Below are 17102 nucleotides of genomic sequence, written 5' to 3'. Positions count from 1 at the left end.
AGGATTTTGATAAGAATTGCATTTAAATCTGTACATTGAAATGTGGAAAACTGACATCTAGTAAAGATATCATAGGAAGTGTTGAACATATGTGTTAAAATATATGAACACAAGCTCTTTCTGTTTTGTTTTGCCTTTGAAAATTATGACCTTCACACCCAGTGGTACTTAGGGGCTAGTACCAGCTCTGTGCTCAAGGATCATTCCTGGTGATGCTCAAGGAACTATTTGTAATGAAATCCAACTGTCCAGTTAGCTGACCTATCTTTCTGACTCTCTTGCTTATGCCTGGCAGTTTTCAGGGGATACTGTGTGAGATCTGTGCTCAGGGGTTACTCCTGGCAGTCTTGGGGAACCATGTGGTCCTGGAGATTGTACCTGTTTTCCCACATGCAAACCATGTGTTTCAGCTGTTGAGCTTTCTGCCTGGGCCCAACCCCCTTTTTCTACTTATTTAGGTATTCTATTTGGTCTCCCTTTCATCAGCTTTTTAGCTTTCAGCATATGCAATCTGTTTCATTAGGTTCATACCTAAACGTTTCATCTTCTTTTCTTTTATGGGTGGGTGGGTGGGTGGGTAGGTGGCAGATTGGCCACACCTGGTGATGCTCAAGACTTACTCTTGGCTCTGCACTCAGGAATTACTCCTGGCTGTGCTTGGTGAACCATATGGGATGCTCAGGATTGAATCTGGGCCGGCCTCTTGCAAGGCAAATGCCTTACCCTCTGTACTATTTCTCCAGCTCCAACATCTTATTTTCATTACAAATGGGTTGTGTTTTAAAATCTCAGTTTCTAGGATCATTGGTGGAGGTGAATGGGCACTGGTGGAGGGATGGGTAAATGATCACTGTATGAGTGAAATGCAAACACAAAAGTTCATAAGTTTGTAACTGTACATCACAGTGATTCTCTAATAAAAAATTTTAAAAAATAAATAAAAAATAAATCTAGAGATTGAGAGAAGAATGTACTAATACATATTTTAAGACTCAAAATAAATGCCAAAATAGGTCTACAAATACGTTGCAATCCTTAAAAATGTTTTTGTTTAACAAATGTTTTAATACTACTTGTCTAATGTGAAATAACTGTAGCAAGATAAGTATAAGGAATGTATGTGCACACGTGTGAAAGTGTGAGTATGAGTATATGTATTGTATATACATGTACATTCCACGTGGTATATTCTGGTAATGGTCACAGGTGTAGCAATATATGATAGACATTTTGTAACAATTCTTGTTTATCTGTGCAGAAGCAACTTCCCCATTGGAAGCAGTGTTGCATGCACCAGAGTTATCAGAAATAAAATATTGGTCTAGAATCACTGTCACTGTCATCCCGTTGCTCATCGATTTGTTCAAGCGGGCACCAGTAACGTCTCTCATTGAGAGACTTATTGTTACTGTTTTTGGCATATCCAATATGCACGGGTAGCTTGCCAGGCTCTGCCGTGCGGGGTCCATACTCTCAGTAGCTTGCCTGGCTCTCTGAGAGGGGTGGAGGAATCGAACTCGGGTCAGCCGAGTGAAAGGCAAAAGCCCAACCGCTGTGCTATCGCTCCAGCCATGGTCTAGAATAAAAAAATAAAATAAATAAAATCTCAGTTTCTGGGCTGGAGTGATAGTACAGCGGGTGGGGTGTTTGCCTTGCATGCAGCCGACCCGGGTTCAATCCCCGACATCCCACATGGTCCCCCAAGCACCACCAGGAGTAATTCCTGAGTGCAGAGCCAGGAGTAACTCCTGAGCATCTCTGGGTGTGACATAAAAGCAAAAAAAAAAAAACACAGTTTCCATCAATTCTTGGCCTGCTATACACACTTTTAGTCAACATTGATCTGGACAGGATGTTCAGTGCAATAAACAGTTTAAGTATTTTGGAATATTATTGTATTATATTTATAATTCTTTGTTACTTCTATTGGAGAGTCACAGCTAGCAGTGTTCAGGAATTACTCACAGCTTGGTGCTCAGATGTCATTCTCAGTAGTATTCAGGGGACCATTTTGTGCTGGGGTCTAACTCAGAATTTCTGTACACAAAGCAGAGTGCCCAAGAACAGATGACTGGTTAAAGAAACTTTGGTACATCTACACAATGAAATACTATGCAGCTGTTAGAAAAGATCAAGTCATGAAATGTGCATGTACTGTAGTCAATTAAACTTTCTTATCTGTCACCAGTTTATATATATATATATATATATATATATATATTTGCTTTTTGGGTCACACCTGGCAATGCACAGGGGTTACTCCTGGCTCTGCACTCAGGAATTACTATTACTCCTGGCAGTAGTCAGGGGACCATATGGGATGCTGGGAATTGAACCCGGGTCGGCCGAGTGCAAGGCAAACGCCCTACCCGCTGTGCTATCGCTCCAGCCCTACCAGTTTAAATATTTTTAATGATGTTATGTATGTTTTTTATATGATGACATCATCTACTTAAAAGACCCAAGAAAATCAACCAAACTATTAAAATTAGAAAAAATGGGGCTGGAGTGATAGTGCAACAGGTACAGCATTTGCCTTGCAAGTGGTAAATCTGGGTTTGACCCTAAGCATCCCATATAGTCCTCAAGCTTCACCAGGAGTGATTCCTGAGTGTAAAGTCAAGAGTAGGCCCTGAGCATGGCTGGGTGTGGCCCAACAACAACAAAAATTAGAAAAAAATCAGTAAGTGGTATGGGAACAGAATAATACCCTAAATTCAATTTATAGCCCTACTTCTTAGTAAAAATCATCTTTGTTTTGGGGTCACACTCAGAGGTGCTCAGAACTTACTCCTGGCTCTGCACTCAGGGATCACTTCCAGCATGGCTCCAGGCACCATTTGGAGTACTGGGATCGAACCAGGGTTGGGCACATGCAAGGCAAACACCCTATCCACTGTACTATTGCTCTGGATCCAACATTTTCTTTTTATTGTTTGTTTGGGCCACATCTTGGGGTGCTTAGGTATTACTCATGCTTCTGTGCTCAAGGATCACTCCAGAGGGACTTAGGGTTGGACATGTGAAAAGCAGGCATTTTGTTTTATTTTATTTATATTTTTATTTTTTTATTTTTTAATGAATCACCTTGAGGTACAGTAGAGGTCTGAGCCTATTTTTTGCATGTAGCTGTCCAGTTTTGCCAGCACCATTTGTTAAAGAGGCTTTCCTTGCTCTACTTCACATTTCTTGCTCCCTTATCAAATATTAGATGATCTCATATTGTAAGGATATTCAACCCTGTTCCATTGGTCTGCGGTTCTGCTTTTGTTTCAGTACCATGCTGTTTAAATTATTACCTCTTTGTAGTAGAGTTTGAGGTTAGGGAAGGTGATGCCTTCCATCTTCTTTATTTTGCCTTTTGGGTCACATCCAGTGATGCACAGGGATTACTGCTGGCTTTGAACTCAGGAATTATTCCTGGCAGTGCTCAGGGGAACATATGGGATGCTGGGAATTGAACCCAGGCTGGCTGCGTGCAAGGCAAACACCCTACCCACTGTGCTATTGCTCCAGCCCCCCTTCTTCTTTTTCCCAAGAATTAAAGCAGGCATTTTAATTCCTGTACTCTCTCTCCAATCCTAAAACATTTTTTATTCTGTAACAAAAAGAATTATATGTTTAGGAGCTGGAGACAGTACAATGGATAGGGTGCTTGCTTTGCACATGGACAAGCTGGGCACGTTCTCTGGTATTCCATATGGTTCCCTGAGCTCACTAGGAGTTATTCCTGAGTGCAGAGCCAGAAGTAAACCCTGAGCACTGCTAAATGTGGCCCCAAACAATAGCAATAACAAAATATGTATGTTTGATTTCTTCGACCCTTCCCTTCCCTTTGTGGTTATTTTGATGACTGGGACTTTGCACACACTTGCTTGTGGTTCTTGGCAAGGGCTGGCCCTTAGTTGAGGTGCTTCTTTTTCCTATTGGGTTGCATTGCCATTGGAATCACACTGGGCATAGGGGCCCATGCCAGGCACTGAACTCACAGTCCAGTACCTGAAAGCCAAGTGCCCTGGTGGCCTCCATTTAAAAAATTCATTGTAAAAATAATTTTTGTACTTGCGGTGCTCAGTGTTTATTCTTAACTCTGTGTTCACTCTTGGTGGCATAAAGAGGTGCTGGAGATAGAACCCAGGTAGGCCACATACAAGGCAAGTGCCCTACCTACTGTACTATCACCCCAGCCCCAAATTTCTCCCTTTTATCTTACAAGCTTATAGATTTGCTGTACTGTATTCCCTAGCAGACATTTTCCTTTTTTATTTGTATAAAGTTGTTCACAATATTTCATTATATTTACTATTTCAAAACCAGTCCCACCACCGTTGCATCATCCCACCACCATATTTCGAATGTTTCCACCCAGATCCCAAACTGTACCCCCAAAGTCGAACCGAAATAATTAATGTTGTATAGAGGAAAATGTGTGAAGATTGTTGTATTGCCTTCTACTTTGCACCCCATCAAAAGTGGTGTGCTACTCTTGGAACATCAGTGGTGTAGATATGGCCGTGCAATCCTGGAATTCTACAGCAGGTACACTCATGGGTGAGGCACCTCTGCAGCATGTCATTCTATGTTGCTCTCTTCTGGGAGCTTTATTTCTGAATCTCTGGATCATGGCCATTAATGAAATTATATGGCACCAGGGGCAGTTTGTGGGCATTACTGCCAAGCTATTTGTAAACTAGGAAGAAGGGGGGAGGTCTCCCATTCCCACTCTGTGTGAGTTGGAGACTTCAGTCTCAGGTCCTGAATACCTGGGTTTTTCCCTAGCAGACTTTTTCATCATTAACTGAAGTGTCCACACACTACCTAAGTCCTGAATGCCAAGAAGGGCAGCATAATTATACATCATTTTCATCAGAACCTAAAACCAACATGCAAATATGTTGATCTCACATGCCACGTGACTAGATGTTTATATACCATTCCAATGATCACAAAAAGTCTACTTAACATATGCCACCATGTATATTTTTTCTTGTAATGAGAACATTTTTGTTGTTTTTTGGGGGGGTGCTGCACCCAGCAGTGGTCATTTTCTTACTCCTGGCTCTGTGCTCAGGGTTCACTCCTGTCAATGCTCAGGAAACCATATGGAGTGCTGGGGATTGAATCTGTGTTGTTCATGCTCAAGAAAAGCATCTTAACCACTGCTCTATTGCTCTGACCCTTAAATGTACTTTAAAATCATGGTAAGTGTACTGCAAACCATAACACCCAGAGGGAAAGAGTAAGAGGGAATGTGCCTGCCAGAGATGCAGGGGGTGGGAAGAGGTGGGGATGGAGTGAGGAATACTGGGAACATTTGTGGTGGAGAATGGGCACTAGTGGAGGGATGAGTATTCAATCATTTTATGAGTGAAATGTGATCATGAAAATTTGTAAGTGTGTAACTGTATCTCACGGTGATTCATTAAAAAAATCATGGTAAGGGGCTGAAAATTGTGACAGGTGACTAAACGCCCCTCAAGTGTAGCCAAACCTTAACTCCTAGAACCTGTGGTGATGAAGTTACGTGTAATGAAGTGTTAAATGTTGCCGTTGAAATTGAGGTTGAAAAACATGAGAGACTGTCCGAGTGGGTCCAGTGTAATCATCAAAGCCCTTTATAAATGGAAAAGGGGCACAGAACTCTGATGGAGGTGATGAGAGGAGCAGGTCTGAAGAAAGGTATGCTGTTGACTTTGAGGATGGATGGAAAGGGTTTGTCAGAGAGACTTTCATTCTTCTCCTAAGCAATGACTATCATAATTGTGAGCCATAGTAACCATATTCCAGGAATAAGGTCAGCATGTATTGTAATTATTAACAAAACTTCCATCTTCATGAAACCACAAACACCATCATTAATCATGGTAGAACAAATGAGCAGGTGACATGCTTCCGGGGCTTTTAGTGTCAATATTCTTACACTGATGCATTGTTAGTTAGATATTAAACTTGGATATACTTTTGATGGAGTGTACTTAGCACACAACAGTGTGGATGGGTATGGATGGATCCTTTCTGAGACCAAAGAAAGACCTGTCCACTCTCTGGGGCTGAGACCCCTGTATGTAAGTTACCCACTACCTGTAGTAAACAGGTAGTATTATTACTACTAGTATTGTTGTGCTGGGCTGTGCTGTGCTGTGTTTAATGCTTCACACCCGGCAGCTTAATCCTGGCTCTACATTCAGGGATCACTCCTAGCTGGGCTTGGGGGACCATATGGGGTGCCAACATTGGATTCGGGTTTGCCAGTGCAAGGCAAGTGCCCTACTTGTTGTACTATCTCTCCATCCCGTGTTGTTGTTTTTGGGCCACACATCTATCAAGTTGGGTTAGTACATAACAGTGCTCAGGGTTTACTCCTGGCTCTGTGCTCAGGGATTACTTCTGATAGTTCTTGGGGGAAATCAAGCCGGCTTCAGCAGCATGCAAGGCAAGTTCCTTAACCCCTGTACAATGTCTCTGACTCAAGTTTCTGTTTTAATCTTGTGGACATATTTGCCTGTTTCTTTGGATTCAAAAGGTTTTCTCAGTTTTGGGAAACTTATTTGTTCGCACAAACCAACAATTCTCGAGTCAACCAGGAGTTCAAGAAAAAAAGCAGCCAGGATAAAGGGAAAGGGCAGAGATAAGCCTCAGTCAGCCAGGAGAAATGTCAAGGTGGCCTCAGTCCTTTTTGGAGAAAGAAGCTTTATGTTCTATTTTTGTTGTTGTTTTGGGCCACACCTGGTGGTGCTCAGGGCTTACTCTTGCCTCTATACTCAGCGATCACTCCTGGCGGGTTAGGAGACCCTATGGGGTGCTGGGGATTGAACTCAGGTCTGGTGCATGCAAGTCAAGTGACCTGCCAACTGGACTATCACTTTGGCCTTGAGAGGGCTGCATCATCTATCAAGTTGGGTTAATTCAGGGGCACCCTGAAAATGCTTGCTGGACTCCTGGAAGACTCCAGAGGAATATGGGGAAATAAGTGGTAAAAGAAAGATGAAGGGGGCTGGAGCAATATCACAGCAGGTAGGGCGTTTGCCTTGCACGTGGCCGACCCGGGTTCGAATCCCAGCATCCCATATGGTCCCCAGAGCACCGCCAGGAGTAATTCCTGAGTGCATGAGACAGGAGTAACCCCTGTGCATTTCTGGGTGTGACACAAAAACCAAAAAAAAAAAAGAAAGGTGAAAGAGGGGCTGGAGCAATAGCACAGTGGGTAGGGTGTTTGCCTTGCACGTGGCCGACCCGGGTTCGATTCCCAGCATCCCATATGGTCCCCCGAGCACCACCAGGAGTAATTCCTGAGTGCAGAGCCAGGAATAACCCCTGAGCACTGCCGGGTGTGACCCAAAAAGCTTTTAAAAAAAGAAAGGTAAAAGAGCTGAGACTGAGACTGTGTGGCCATTATTGTGCACACTAGGGGATGCCACTTGGGCAGTGTCTGCTGTTGGAGCAGAACGGTGGGAGGCGCTGGATACCTTGGGGCCAGACAAGGGCTGTGGAGTTAATGGATAATGAGATAAATCAGTAAGGAAAACTTGAAAAGTGATGACTTGCAAAGTAGCTAGGATTCAGGGATGATGTATTTTTAAAAAGCAAGAATATGAGAAGTTCCAGGAGCTTAGAACCCCTGCCTTGTAAGTACACACAGTCTTGTGTTCTATTGCTTGTGCCACCACATGTGCTGAGAACCATCCTGGAAATTCTGCTGTCTGTGATCTCCAGCACAGCGAGTGATTTCAGGCTACACCACAGCCAGGTATGTGTGTGTGAGGAGCACAAGTGAAGGGGTGCCACTCCCAGTGAACACCAAAGCAAAAGATATGTAAGGGGCCGTCAGGGGTTTTGCACCCTGGTAAGAGCCTAAATGTGTACTGTGGGGAATCTACATAATGACTATGATCAGAATGCATGGGACACCACAACCAAAGAGTGCAACTACTTGTGAACATGCGTGCAAGCACCACAACTAAGAGAGTACAAGCCTCGGTGAGATCCCAGGCCAAGCGTGCATGAACAGAACCTGATGTGTGCCTCCCCTGCCAGTACCACAGTTAAAAGTGTGAGCAGCACAGCTAGTGGTGTGTGTGTGTGTTTGAGAGGGGGGCGGGCAGTCATCCAAGCAGTATCAATGAAAGAAAGAGGGAATTTTAAAGAATGTGGGGGGCTGAAGAGATAGTATATCAGGTAAGATGTACTTGCATGGCACCAACCTGGGCTCGATTCCTGGAACGCCATATGGTTCTCTGAACTATACAAGGAGTGATCTCTGAGCACAAAACCAGAGGTAAGCTCTGATCAACACTAGGTGTGGCCCAAAACCAAAAATCCACAGAATGGAACTCAGAGTACTGAAACTCCACCTTCTGTCATAAATTACGTTCTTTTTGCAGCAGAGATGGGGCTACATCAGATGGTGCTCATGGCTTACTTCTGGTTTTACATTTAAGGATCATTCCTGGCAAGGCTTGGGGTACCATAAGTGATGCTGAGGATTGAGCCTGGGTTGGCCATATTCTAAGGCAAGTGCCCTACCTACTGTATTATCTCTCCCTGATAAACTACATCCTTATATATATATATATATGTATATATATGTATATATATTTATGCTTTGTTATATATTGTTTTGTTTTATTAACTATATTCCATTTGTTAAGCAAGGGTTATTTTATTTTAGAAATTTTCATGAAAATTTCTAAAATAAAATGCCAATAAATATGGCATTATGTTTCAACTCTGCAGTGCTAGCTTCCAGTTATTACTCTTCTTTTCTCTTTTCCAGATTTTCAACTAATTTCTACCTTTTATTTATTTATTTATTTATTTTTGGGTCATACCCAGTGGTGCACAGGGATTACTCCTGGCTCTGCACTCAGGAATTACTCCTGGCGGTGCTCAGGGGACCATATGGGATGCTGGGAATCGAACCCAGGTCAGCTATGTGCAAGGCAAAAGCTCTACCTACCGTGCTATCGCTCCAGCCCCTCACTTAATTTCTTAAGTCTATTTTTAGACCATTTGTCAAGTTTTCCCAGTTCCCCACAAAATGCAATTTTCTGTTTTACTTGCTTTCACATTGAATTTATAAATTCAGCAGGGATAATTGACCTATTTGTATGTGTGACTTACTATCCAAAAATAGATTTGCTTTTAATTTTGTTTTAAATTTAGAGCATCTTGAGAGCTGGAGAAATGGTATAGCAGACAAAGTGCTTGCCTTGCATGTGGTGAGATATATTTGACCCCTAGCACCCCATATGCTCCCCTGAGCACAGCTAGAAGTGATCTCTGGATGCAGAGCCAGGAGTAAGCCCTGAGGACTACTGGGTATGGCCCCAAACAAAAATATCCTCCCCACAGCAAAAAACAAACCTGTCTTCATTTTTTTTTGTTTTTGGGTCACACCTGGCGATGCACAGGGGTTACTCCTGGCTCTGAACTCAGGAATAACTCCTGGCAGTGCTCAGGGGACCATATGGGATGCTGGGATTTGAACCCGGGTCGGCTGTGTGCAAGGCAAAGGCCCTACCCTCTATGCTATCACTCCAGCCCTAAACCTGTCTTCATTTAGAACTTATATGGCTTTAGGTTTACTTAAAGATGTTTTAAATTAATATTCAAGTTTGAATAAATATTTATAAAGTTCAAAAGAACCAGAGAGCTAGAACAGGGCTTAAGGTACTTGTCTTGAACACAGCAGACTCCACAACCCTGGTTAGAACCTTGCCACCACATATGGTTCCTTGAGTCCTCCTAGAACTGATCCTTGAACACAGCCAAGAGGGGAGTGCCTCAAAAAATAATCAAAAGAGAGAAAAAAATAAGCCCTTATTACTAGAGAAGGATGGTACCCCAAAACACGGCACCCATGAGAAAGTGATAATGAGGAAGGTGGCCATGTGCTAGAAGTGGAGTAGAGTGGAAGTTACCAAGCTTGATTATTAAGTTAATGAGAGAGAGAAGGAGAGAAAGAGGGAGAGAGAGCTCAACAGGCTAAGCACATTCCTTTTCTTCCTTTTTTATTTTTGGGTCATACTGGCAATGATCAAGGGTTATTCCCGACTCTGCACTCAGGAATTACTCTTGGCAGGACTCAGGGCACCAAATGGGGTGCTGGGGATCGAAATTGCAAAGCAACCTCTGTACTGTCTCTCTGGCCCCACGATGCAAGCATTTTAATTTTTTTTTTTGCTTTTTGGGTCACACCAGGCAAATGCACAGGGGTTGCTCCTGGCTCTGCACTCAGGAATCACTCTTGGCAGTGCTCAGGGGACCATATAGGATGCTGGGAATCGAACCCGGGTCGACTGCATGCAAGGCAAACGCCCTACCCGCTGTGCTTGCTCCAGCCCCAGCAAGCATTTTAAAATATAAAGGTTGCCACAACCTCCCTTCCAGTTCCAATACATGCAGGCACTGAACTGGAAAGTACCTCCCCCATCCTTGAAGAGTTCTCAAACAGATGATGGAGAGATAGTACAGCAGAAAATAAGCTATTTTTTAAAATTGGGGGGCCACACCTGGCATACGTAGGGTTTACTCCTGGCTCTGTGCTCAGGGATCACTCCTGGAAATGCTCAAGGGACCATATGCAGTGCCAGGGATCAAAAGCTGAAGGGGTCAAAACAATGTGCAAGATAAGTTCCTTAACCTCTGTACAATCTTTCCAACCCCTAACTTCTATTTTATATAGATCAGGATCCTAAACAAATGCTGTAGGAAGACCTCTTTTCCCTTGGGCCGATGTCATTCCAATAAGCTTCCTTTTGTGCTTGCATGTATCAACTAAACACTTGTTTTATTGTCCTCAGTTTGGTGCTTTGCATGATGATATATAGTCTTTATCATGGAAATACTTTCCTGCAGTGGGCACAATGCCTAACCATTCCAACTGTTGGGTCTGCAATTTCCACCAGACTACTGCAAATAGCATGCCATGGTTGGTTACACATTTTATTTGAACTTAATTCTATTTACTTAGCTTTGATTGTTTTTCAGTCACATCCAGCTGTGTCAGGGCTCTCACTCCTGCCAATACTCAGGAGTACTGAGTATGTGGTGTTGGGGATTGATCTGAGGTTGGCAGGTGTAAGACAAACAACTAACTTCCTGCACTATCTCTCTGACCCATCGTCATACCTTTTAATCAGCTGTCAATTTTTAAAACTTTTTTACTCCTTTATGATATATAGACATGGCTATGGATATAGCTATTGTGGAGTGGGTTTCAGATAAGTTTTTGCTGTTATGTCTTTTTTTTGCTTTTTGGGTCACACCTGACAATTCTCAGGGGTTACTCCTGGCTCTGCACTCAAGAATTCCTCCTGGTGGTGCTCAGGGGACTATATGGGATGCTGGGAATTGAACCCGGGTCGGCCGCGTGCAAGGCAAATGCCCTACCCGCTGTGCTATCACTCTAGCCCCTGCTATTATGTCTTAAACATTGGAAGTGGGATTTAGAGAGAAATTAAGTGGGAGATTGGAGGTAAGATCGTGAGGACTGAATGATAGTGGGCAGTGTCGATGGCTCAGAAACAACTTGAAGCTACTTGTAGGCAATGCCATCATGAGCCTGTGACCAAAGGCAACCATATTGTAGAAATAAAGTCAACTTACATCATAATTATTAATGAAATACCCATCTTCACAAAACCATAAATACAGTAATTAATCTTACTAGAACAAAGGCACACATGATATACTTCAGGAACTTTCAGTGTCAATTTTCTTAGGCAAATCTACTGTTTGATATTTAACTAGGACCTTCTTTTTGTTTGTTTGTTTGGTTGGCTTTCGGTTTGGAACCACACACACCTTGTTGCTCAGAAGCTTTTACCAGAAACTTGGGGGTTGCTCTCAGAGGTGCTCAGAGGATGGTGCTGAACCAGGGATTGAACCAGGGTCTCTGGTGTAACAAAGTCTGCGCTCAGCCCACTAAGCTATCTCCGCAGTCCCAGGACTTTCTTTGGAAGGATCATAGCCAGCCACAAGCCCCTATAAGGTGGGTAGATGTGGATCTTCTCTTCTGCAGAAGTCCTGCTTACCATCTGTAGGCCTGTTCCTTCCTTTGTTTTGTTTTGGGGCCACACCCAGTGGTGCTCAGGAGTTACTCCTGGCTCTGCACTCTGGAATCAGTCCTGGTGAGCTCCGGGGACATATGGTGCTGGAGATCAAATCCAGGTCAGACAGATACAAGACAAGTGCCCTACCCTACTATTGCTCCAGCCCTGCCTCTTTTCTTCGGACTCAAATTACTGTCTTGCTTAGGGGGAACGAATCTGTGTTCACAACCAAGCACAGTAATGAGTCAAAGACCGGTGACTTCTAGAAGATGGAAAAGGCAAGGGGATTTCTCCCCTGGATGCCTCAGAATGACTACAGCTCTGCGGACAGATTATTTTTTCCTCGTGAGGCTCATTTTGGACTAATGACCCCTCCCCCCAGAACTGCAAAATCATATATTTCTGTTGTCTTAAGCCACCAAGCATGTGGCACAGAAATAGATCAATCAGGGAAAGAACATAGGAAATGTTCAAATACACCAATTTATATGAACTGTTCATTTTGTTTTTGGGCCATACCCAGTGGTGCTCAGGGCTTACTCCTGGCTCTGTGCTCAGAGATCACCCCTGGCAGGGCTTGGGGGACCATATGGGGTGCAAACCGAGGTCAGCCATGAGCAAGTCACTTCCCGCTGTACTATCTCTCTGGCCTCTCTATAAACTTCAACATGCATTTCCAAACAGCAGACAAGACACAAATTGGGTTATAAATTATGGTTTGTCAAGTCTCTGTGTGGCAAAAATAAAAATTAAAATCTTATGCCACATAAAATAGGTTCAAGAAAATAATATGTATTTTATATTTTCATCTGGAGAGGTTGGGCCAAGGGGATAGCCAGGGCTATTCCTGGCTCTATGGTCAGGGATCACGCCCCTTGTTATTCAGGGAACCTAATGCTATGCTAGGGATTAACTCATTTTGTTCCCTGTACTATCTCTCTGGTTTCCAAACTATTTATTTAGGGCTTTTTTGTTTATTTTTGTCATACCAGGCAAGACTCAGGGGTTACTCCTGCTTATGCACTCAGGAATCACTCCTGACAGTGCCTGGGGGATCATATGAAATGCTAAGGATCAACCTGGGTCTGGGTTGGTTTGTGTCAAGGCATGTGCCTTACCCACTATACTATTTGCACTGGTCCCCACTATTTATTTACTTAGTGGTATTGTTTTTGTTTTTGGGCCACACCCAGCAATGCTTAGGGATTACTCCTGGTACTGCACTCAGGAATTACTCCTGGGGATGCTCAGGGGACCATAATGGATGTCAGGGATTGAACCCTTTGGGGCTCATGCAAGGTCAATGCCCTACCTGCTGTACTCTCGATTTGGCACTTGCAAAATATTTCAATGAGAAAATGTGAAATCACAAATAAGTAGAATAAAATTTAGGAAAAATTATAATAAATCTACAGGTTACTTAAGCATTTCTTGGCATTATACCAAGACATGGATCCATAAATTGGACATATTTAAGACATCAAAATTAAAATCAAAGAACTTAGGGTAGCTAGGGAGATCGCTCAAATGGTAGAGTACTTATTTAGTATGTGCAAAACCCTGAGTTTGGTCCTTGGCATATCATGACCCCTCCAGCATAACAGGGTGCTGCCTTAGTGGCCCCTGGAACATTGCCTGCCTAGAGGAGACTGAGCTCTGCCCGGAGAGACCCCTATTTTATTGTTTTTTTGTTTTTGGTTTTTTGGTTTTTGGGTCACACCAGGCGATGCTCAGCGGTTACTCCTGGCTCTGCACTCAGGAATTACTGCTGGCGGTGCTTGGGGGACCATATGGGATACTGGGAATCGAATCCGGGGCTGCCGTGTGCAAGGAAAACGCCCTACCCATTGTGCTATAGCTCCAGCCCCGTGACCCCTATTTTAGAGAAAAACACTTAGGTAGAAAATTGTTATGGGGTAGATACAAACTTTCCTTTACCCATGTAGGTTCCTAGCTGGGGCTTATGTTACAAAAGGAAGCAAATTTTGGGGTTTTGTTTATTTCTAATTTTTTTTTTTTGCTTTTTTGGGGGGGCGGTCACACCTGGCAATGCACAGGGGTTAACTCCTGGCTCTGCACTCAGGAATCACTCCTGGTGATGCTCAGGGGACAATACAGGATGCTGGGAATCGAACCCAGGTCGGCCGCATGCAAGGCAAACACCCTACCCGCTGTGCTATCACTCCAGCCCCTTATTTCTAATTTTTAAAAATTTAATCACTGTGAAATTACAATTATTTATGCTTTTTTTTCTTTTTGGGTCACAACCGGCTATGCACAGGGTTTACTCCTGCCTCATGCACTCAGGAATTACTCCTGGTGGTGCTCAGGGGACCATATGGGATGCTGAGAACCGAACCCGGGTCGGCTGCGTGCAAGGCAAACACCTTACCTGCTGTGCTATCGCTCCAGCCCCCATGATTGGGTTTTAGGCATACAGTATTTCAACACTGATCCCTTAACCAGTGTGTCCACTTTCCTCTACCAATGCCTGCCCCACTCCCCCCCTTTGCTTCCCACTCTGCTTCTACAGTAGGTGCTTTCCTAAATCTATGGTTTTGCACTGTGATTTACAATACTGTTGCTGATAGGGTTCTTTTTGGGGGAAATGGGAGCTACAACTGAAAGTGCTTTGGGGCTAGGGTGGATTTGGGGATTGAACCTGGGGTTTCTACATGCAAAGCATGCACTCCAGCCTTTTGAACCATCTCCCTGGCCCCAACAGAAGACAGATTAATAAGAAAAAAAGAATAGTACCATACTTACGTGTGTATCTTACTTGTTTCTGTGGTATAGCCATCTATGCACATGGCTAAGTCCTGGCTCTGTGCTCAGGGATCACTCCTGCCAGACTCAGGGGACCACTAGGGCTCCAGGCATCGAACCTGGTCTGCTGTGTGCAAGGCAAGTGCCCTATCTATCTCTCCAGTCCCTTGACACTGTATCTTATAAATAGATTAGAGCAACTCAAGGTTGAATATGTCCAATAATGACAACAGTTTTGGTTTCTACAGAAATTTGAACTAAAAGAAGGAAAATGGATTTTGGAGTTCTGGATGGTAGAGGCCAGTTATGCAATTATGGGAGGTGATCAGAGAAGAGATGGCCAAGGAAAACAAGATGTGTTATGCAAATATCAGTGGAGACATTCTTCATTGACCAGGGATTGTGTGTGTGTGTTTGTGTGTGTGTGCACTTGTTTATGCATATTAGAACACTATTTAGTCATCCTTTTTTTCCTGGTACTGAGAGAAACACCTTTTTATAAATTTAGATTTCTCTCTTAAAAATATAAGCATTTCGGGGCTGGAGAGAAAGCACAGCGGGTAGGGCGTTTGCCTTGCACGCGGCCGACCCGGGTTCAAATCCCAGCATCCCATATGGTCCCCTGAGCACGGCCAGGGGTAATTCCTGAGTGCAGAGCCAGGAGTAACCCCTGTGCATCGCCAGGTGTGACCCAAAAAGCAAAAAATAAATAAATAAATAAATAAAAATATAAGCATTTCTTGTCCCTTTTCGGGGAGAAGCAGCGTGGAGTCCGCCATATTATGAGGACTACTAAGCAGGTATGAACTTGGTGGCGCGGGAAGGAGGGAAAAAAATGTGTTATGAACTTCAAACAGCAGGACGCTTGGGCAGTCTAGGGTGGGGCCAATACCGTCTCGTGCTCTGCCGAGATTCGACCGGGTGGTCACGCTTTTGTGCAGCTGCTTTGCTGCTGATCGACCAAGATCCAGAGGCCAGCTAGACTACTTTTGGTCCCAGCAAGTTCTTGCAGCCATATCTCTAGACTGTGAACTAAGTCATTGCCCCATGCTGCCCCAGGAAGGGAAATGATGCAATTTCTAACATAAATCTCCCTGGACTTAATTACTAAAATACAGAAATCCTAAACTGTGCGGCTGCTACCACTACCGCTTACCACGGCCTCACGACTGCATATCTCTTCATTCTCAGCAATGGAAAACTAATTATCAAATGCTTCCTTGTCAATAGGGCTGTTTTTTTTGGGGGGGAAACTCCAACAACAATAGTGAGTTTTGTGTTGAAATATGGAATGTAATCAAGGTAAAGAGAAAATGAAGTGAAATTTATCAGTTACCCAGGCGGGGGTGGGGGGGTGGAGGGTGGGAGGTATACTGGGGTTTTTGGTGGTTGAATATGGGCACTGGTGAAGGGACAGATGTTTGAGCATTGTATAACTGAGACATAAGCCTGAGAACTTTGTAACTTTACACATGGTGATTCAATAAAATAAAAAATATGTATATATAAGGATTTCTTGGGGGCTGGAGTGATGGTACAGCGGGTAGGGCATTTGCCTTGCACACCGCCGATCCGGGTTCGATTCCCAGCATCCCATATGGTCCCCTAAGCACTGCCAGGAGTAATTCCTGAATGCAGAGCCAGGAGTAATCCCTGTGCATCGCCAGGTGTGACCCCCAAATATATATATATATATATATATATACATACATATATATATAAATTTCTTACCAAAAAGAAGTCACTTCTGCTTTGTTTTCAGAGATTCTCCTGTGTCTGCTGTTTTTCAAAATAAATAAGTCAAACTAATCTTTATGCCAAAAGGCATATTTTGGGTTGGCATACTCTGATCTCCTAGATTATGCAACAAGTTAAAAATAACTTTCCCTAATATGTAGCCAAGCTTTTGCAAATCAGTAAGAGAAAGTGAAGCAATACAGTGATGAAATCATTTGGGCAATGGTGTTCATGAACAATATAGCACAAAGGGATTGAGAAACATATAAGTATAAAGGGAAATGAATGAAAGGAACTGGAGGGGAAATGCCAGAAGTTTCAACATCCATCTAATAGGAGTTCTGGGCATAGAGAGTAGAAAGACTGAGAGCAGGCAAAGGTTGAAGGAATAATGCTCAAGGGCTGGGGAGGTGGCGCTACAGGTTGGAGTGTGGCTAGGGATCTTTCTATCCCTAGCACCTCTTGTACCCTCAAGCACTGCCAGGAGCAAGCACAGAGCAGAGACAGGAAACTGTTCTTGAACTTCTAGTGTGTCCACAAAACAAA

The 17102-nt window shown here is 43.6% G+C and overlaps 1 pseudogene; it reads right to left on the bottom strand.

The window, feature by feature from the left end:
• Positions 1-4802: 4802 nt before the first annotated feature.
• LOC129400178 (small nucleolar RNA SNORA53) lies at positions 4803-4968 on the bottom strand (annotated as a pseudogene).
• Between the last annotated feature and the right edge of the window lie 12134 nt (positions 4969-17102).

This window comes from Sorex araneus, chromosome X (genome assembly GCF_027595985.1).
Source record: "Sorex araneus isolate mSorAra2 chromosome X, mSorAra2.pri, whole genome shotgun sequence".
Lineage (NCBI taxonomy): Eukaryota > Metazoa > Chordata > Mammalia > Eulipotyphla > Soricidae > Sorex > Sorex araneus.
The sequence above is the reverse complement of the archived record's forward strand: the minus strand, read 5'-3'. Positions and strand labels throughout refer to the sequence as shown.